The sequence below is a fragment of the Zeugodacus cucurbitae genome, chromosome 4 (genome assembly GCF_028554725.1).
Source record: "Zeugodacus cucurbitae isolate PBARC_wt_2022May chromosome 4, idZeuCucr1.2, whole genome shotgun sequence".
Taxonomy (NCBI): domain Eukaryota; kingdom Metazoa; phylum Arthropoda; class Insecta; order Diptera; family Tephritidae; genus Zeugodacus; species Zeugodacus cucurbitae.
Window position 1 is genome coordinate 64,791,581 of NC_071669.1, and position 6,352 is coordinate 64,797,932.

At 34.0% G+C, this 6,352-nt stretch overlaps 1 pseudogene; it reads right to left on the bottom strand.

Annotated features, from left to right (window-relative positions):
• Window positions 1–1,526: 1,526 nt before the first annotated feature.
• On the bottom strand, window positions 1,527–5,302 carry LOC105211169 (uncharacterized; annotated as a pseudogene).
• Window positions 5,303–6,352: the final 1,050 nt, after the last annotated feature.

Genomic DNA, 6,352 nt, shown 5'->3' on the forward strand with positions numbered 1-6,352 from the left:
ATGCTAGTTTGAGTCTGAAACTGACTAAATCTACAGTTATAGGGTAAATAACTTGAGTCTATTGGAAGTTAATGATTCCATTTCATTCATCTGGAAAATATTTTTATTAAAAACTAGGCAGTCATTCTAAGAGGACTTAGAATTTTTAAGATCTCTATTAGCTACTTATGTTAGACTTTCGATTTAGTATTTGAAGTTTTAACCACTATGGAAGACCAGAGTTAAAAAACTTAAAACATTTTTCTTAGTATCAGTTGTCCTTCGAAAAATCTTCCTGCGTATTTTTGCCACGAATTTGTACTCTGTTGGTGTATAATACTACCGATCTTCAGCTATGGATTTATTTATGCCTTAAAATTCGTGATTATTGGTCACACACGTACTCCATGAGTCATCATTACACTCTAAAAATGACGGTTTGTTGCGTTTTATGGGCCGGCGGCGTCATTGGGCCGTACTTCTTACGTGATGATCAAGACCGGCACATTACTAAGAACGAGAATCGCTAACGCTTAATGAAAACCGAATATTACTGGTCCGAATTGGATGATATGGACTTGGACAATATGCGAATGTCACAGCGAATGTCACAACCGATTTATTGAAAACGAAGTTTGGTTATCTCACGAAATGGCCCAGTCAATTGGCCACCACAGTCGTGGGATTTGACGCCGTTAGACTATTTCATGTGGGGCTACGTCAAATCTATGATATATGGCAACAAGCCAGGAACAATTGATGAATTCGTACGAATATGAAAGGTAAAATTGCAGCAGTATCGGCTGATTTATGCTTGAAAACCGTCGAAAATTGTCTAATCATCATAATGGCATCGAATGTACTTTCACAGGAATAAAGAATTTCATTGATATCCCAAATCGTTTTTGTTTTATTTAATAATTTATTTTTTTTTTTTAGCACTCTTATTGAAAAGCCCTTTAGCTGAGCTCGTAACTTCCGCTGTTTCTGCATTAATTATGTATTTTTATCTTACAGATCTGGACCTTTTCCATTTAGTGATAAAGGTTCATATAACTGTAAATTCAGAAATATGAAGTCAACTCTAATAAATGGGGAGGAAATGAAAGGCACTTTAAGCAAAAAAAAAAAAAAAATATCAGAAATTTTTAAAATTAAAATTTTAACAGTAGCTAAGGCGTTCATCTGTTGGCAGCCACACCTACCGTTAAACGGTAGCTGCAACTATTTAAGCTTTTATGAACCAGTTCCGTATCTTTTTTCGTGTATGAAACATTAATAGCCAATTAGCTGTCAGTTCGATTTAAGTGTATAGATAATATACAGAGATATAGGCACCTTTATATACATATTCATATTTTGTACTTTGAAACGGTGCTTACATATTCATATGTATAGTAACATAAGGTATATTCCAGATGTTTTTTTTCTCATGCTTAATTGGCAACAATGCAGAAATGTATTGACTTCGTCATTTATATACCAAAATATACATATGTACATATGAAATGATAGAAACAAACAAAAACTATTAGATTTTCGTTAACAACTGGTTTCAGGGGAACTTTTTCTGTGTGTGTACGTGCGCGTTCGTTTGGTAAACAACTTTGTTTGATATCGCGTGATTTCAAAAAAATAGACAAAAAAATAAGAACAACAACAAATTTACGGATATGTACGTCTATGCATATGAAACACTTTATTCACGCGTTTACTCATTTAAAATGTTAATTAGTATGTGAAAGCTTCTTTACTTAGAATAAGAAACATTTTTTTTTTCGAAAAATGTTCCGTTTATTTTGTTTTTCTAAATAATTACTGTTTATTTAAATATGACACTGTTAGCTTCCTTAAGTTGTATGTACTTGTGATATAGAATATTAAGAGATCAGCAAAGTTGAGCGCAGCGTTTCTCACACTCACGAAAGTCAACTTGTCTGGTGTCTGCAATGAAATGACAACAAATATGAATTATTATTAATAATTAATAATTGCACGGACACTAAGAAAGTTTTCACGAATATCGGCTAGCCGAAAGCTTAAGAAACTTTTTTCATGGTGCGCTCGAACCACTTTCTTTAAACCGTTGAAAGTCGGACGTGCCCTTTTTGTCGTACACCATAATGAGAAATAGCGCACGGCTTAGCATCTCTTTCGTTAGATCCATATATAGCATATATTTTATATCAAAAAACTTATACTCACTTTGTCTTCGGGTGCAGGCCTCTGCTTTCAACGAACAGGGGCTGCCGTAGTCTTTATAGCAACGTCCATTAAAGCCACAGGTGGGTGTATAGATGGCCGGACAGATTTGCGGACATTATGCATCGACGAATGCAAGCAACAGCAGAGCTTTAGCGGCGAAGCTTTAATTCCATATTCATTTTTATTAATTTATAATTATGCGACTCACCTGAGATGATTATAGCTAAGAACTTCATGCTTAGTTGAGGAAACAACAAATGACTCTGGACTTTCTAGCGTTTTTGTTTTTAGCACTTGTATGGCTTGGCTTTTTATTAAGTTGCTTGCAGTTAGAATTTTATTATTAAACTTGTTTTCTGTGGGGACTTTTTCGTAAATTTCATAAAAAAGTTAAAGCAAAATTAATTACATTATATACTTATAATGCATTTTTTATAGAAACTCTTGAATTTATAACACATCAATCATATTTGAAAATCACTTAAAATAATAAAAAAAAAAAAACTAAAATGATTATGCTCAATTTATGCTTTCTTTTTCACAAAAATATCGCGTTTCATACATATATACATACATATGTGTTCATTATATAAACCACAACTTTTTGTTAAAAAACTCAAAATATAGTTCGTTGTTATGTTTACCTAACCGTTCCTATTCACCGCTTCACGTTTTACGTCACGGAATGACATGCATAGCAAAACATAAAATTTATTGAATGGAAATTTTCCACAAAGTCTAATAGTTCATACGAATTCTTTATACCCTCGCAGCATGCTGCACAGAGTATAATAGTTTTGTTCGGAAATCCGGTAATCGCTTCTACAAGAAACTCTGATGCATAGTCATTAGAATACACAACAAAAAAAAAAAAAAGAAATAGACTTCATCCCATGATGGAGAAAGGTATAAATATTGAAGAAGCCTTGACCGCTTAAGTAAAATCCCTTTCTAACGTCCATAAGAGTTTCGGATATTAGGGCTCTGATTAATAATATGATCTATCCTGAGTACGATCTATCCTTGAAACAATGTTCTTAAACACGAAATTATCTTTTTTGCACTGTTAACCAAAATTACAGTGGTATCGACACATTCAGACCAATAATTTGACAACGAAGGTTAAGGTTGGCATTTACGAAAAGTCGCGATCTCATCAAAGGCAAACGTTTTTTCAAGCCCTTGTTGTATATTGATGACCATTGGCACAAATTGGAAATGGGAGCAAAGGTCACTTGCCTTTTTTCTATAGATCGATAATAATATGTCTTTCTGACTCCTTTAGATATTTTCTCTATTTCTCACTCTATTGGAATTCGCTAATTCTCGCTCTATATACGTACACTAGCAGACCGCTCCTGCTTCGCACGGGTTTAAACAAACATTTCAAAAGTTATAACTTTTTGCACACTCTCCCATACATATGCATGTACTATCCCGTTTCTTGCGTGGGTTCATTTTATAAAAGTAAATTGAGGAAAATTCGAACATTAAATTATATTTTATTTGTAATGAGCTAAAACTTGATTACGACCTCTAGTCTTTGGTGTTCGTTGTCTTTCCCTCTGATTATGAAGGCGTTGGGTACGCTCAGAGTTCGGCGCCCTAGTGCGAGCTTGTATATTTCTAATATTTTGTTCTTTAAGCCGCTGCACACGCTACGTACTCGACTCTCAAGCGCGTACTTGGAAGGTTTTGAAATTTTGTTCAGTTAGCAGCTACGAGCACTCGTTACTCGACTCTCTTGCATGCGATTGCAATGCGAAGAGAAGAGAAGGAATGACTTGCAAGACGATTTTGAGTTTCTGATAAAGATTCGCCATCAAGGAGTCTTTTTAATACCCTCACCTGGGAACTATTTCCAGAAAGCTGAGATTCTAGCAATAAATATAGTCTATGTTACTCGGCGTGAGTGTAGCTTTCCAATGGAGAAATCGGCACAGTAGTTTTTGAGTTTATTCATTATAAACGCACATACAAATCTTTCTTCTTTATAATAGTAGTACAGATTCTTGAAGCGATGACGTTTGTGGAATATGATTGTATTGTAGTGTCTATATATTCAAAATCAATATACATAATTACGTTTTTTGCTTACAAGGGATCAAATCTAGAAATACAATAATATCCTTAATGTCTTAGAAATCGTGAAATACTTTCGACTCAAAGATCGAATGAAGGATTTAATCTGGTGTGTATTCATAGTATATCCTTTTTCTAATTTATACATATTTTTGTTAATAAAACAGATTTTAAGTTATGTTGTTCTCAGAAAATGCAACGGGCTCGGTTCTCACAATACAACGGGGTCTGGAGTTATAAGGAATGTACTTATATTCCATTCAATATGTTAGCTCCGATTTTCCTGTATAAGTGCTAATTTTCATTACCAAAGAATCGGCTATGCTCGAAATTTAATGCTCTTTACAATTACTTTTGAAACGGCACCCTAGCTAAAAACTCGCAAAATCTTGATATTCATTCCTGAAAATTTCAAATCAATGAAACACTTCAAATTAGTTTAATACTATTTTTTACATTTATTAAAAATTACGAGATTGAAAAACAAAAATTAACATTTAAATAAAAAACTCCAACATAAAACTTAAATGCGTTTAATTGCATTTACAGTTTAACCAACGGTGAGGCCACCTCTGGGGCAGAGACGTGCACCGGGTGCTTCGCACTTGTTCAAGTCGACGATTTCGTAGTCTATAAAGAAGAAAAGGAGTGAAATTAATTTAAGAAAATAAAAAACATTAAGTATAGAAGTTTATAAAAACAAAACAGAAACTCACTCTTTCCACTTGTGCAGATGCCCGATTTCAATTCACAGTCGTTGCCGAAACGCTCGTAGCATTCACCGTTATAACCTCAAATGGGATCGAAATTCTGTGGGCAGTTGGTGTTGCAGTTGCGTTGAGCGGACACTACGACGAGCATCATCAAAGCTAAACAGAAAAACAAAAACAACAAATTATCATTAGTTAACATTGTATACGAAAATAATAACAACAACAACAATGCGCGCACACTAACAAATCAATTAACGTTAATCACGAACCATCGGGGAAACCCTTATTTATTTACCTGAAACGATTAAAGCGATGAATTTCATTGTGTTTCTTTTTTGGTTTTTGATCAAATTGTCAGTTCACTTCAAACGACGAGTTGAGAATGAATCTTCGACTGCCAGATGTTCACCTTTTATTGCCAATGTTCAATAGCGATAAGGTGCGACAAACGCGACACAATGAAAACAAATAAAAAAGAGTAAAAATATAATACAAATTTTGCAAATAAACAACCCACAATAGTTGTTGATAACCTGCTTACACTGGGGGGGGAAACTTGTGTGCGGCGTTCATAGCAAGCGCTTTCTTATGATAATGGACGAGTATACATACATATGTGATGCTTTTCCAAGGGTCGCTATTGACACACGCACACAGAAATATATGTACATATATGTATGTAAGTATGTAAAATGTTATTTTTTCTAAAATTTGAAATATTGATATAGGTAAGAGATGACATAAATATTTACATTTACGTTTATGTAAGTAAGCATATATATATGTATGTATGTGTGTATGTGTGTGCAAGCCCATCTTCGTAAAATCTTAGCCTTGTTATATACACGTGCCTTGCTTTTAGCTAGTTAGGGTTGTCTTCCGCACGAGTGTTGACTTGTTCGAAAAAATCCCATAGCAACAACGGCAGTATAATATATTATATAGACTTATATGCATGTATTTGTTGTTAGATTGATTTTTAGTATAAACATTAGACAACAAATAAATGACAAAGGCACAAGCTTTTGTTTTTAATCAGTAAACTTTGTATAATTGGGTTAAAATTAAAATAATTATAAATTTGTTATTTATACAAAGCAAGTGTTTTGGAAAGTAATTTTCTTATACCCAACGTCAGATGCAATGCAAAGTGATTTAAATTAAATGGTTCATAATATACCGGAACTGTCCTCTCTACTTGAAAAAATTTGTATTTTTCCTGTTTTCTTTTTATTGTTGTTGTTGTAGCGGTTACCCAGGCCTGCCTGAAACGACAAGCCTAGCCTAATTGTCATAGAAGCCATAACGAGAGGCCCAGGAAACGAGCGGTTTCGATGGGGTCGGACCAAAGAGAAATAGGTGTTAGATGAGTG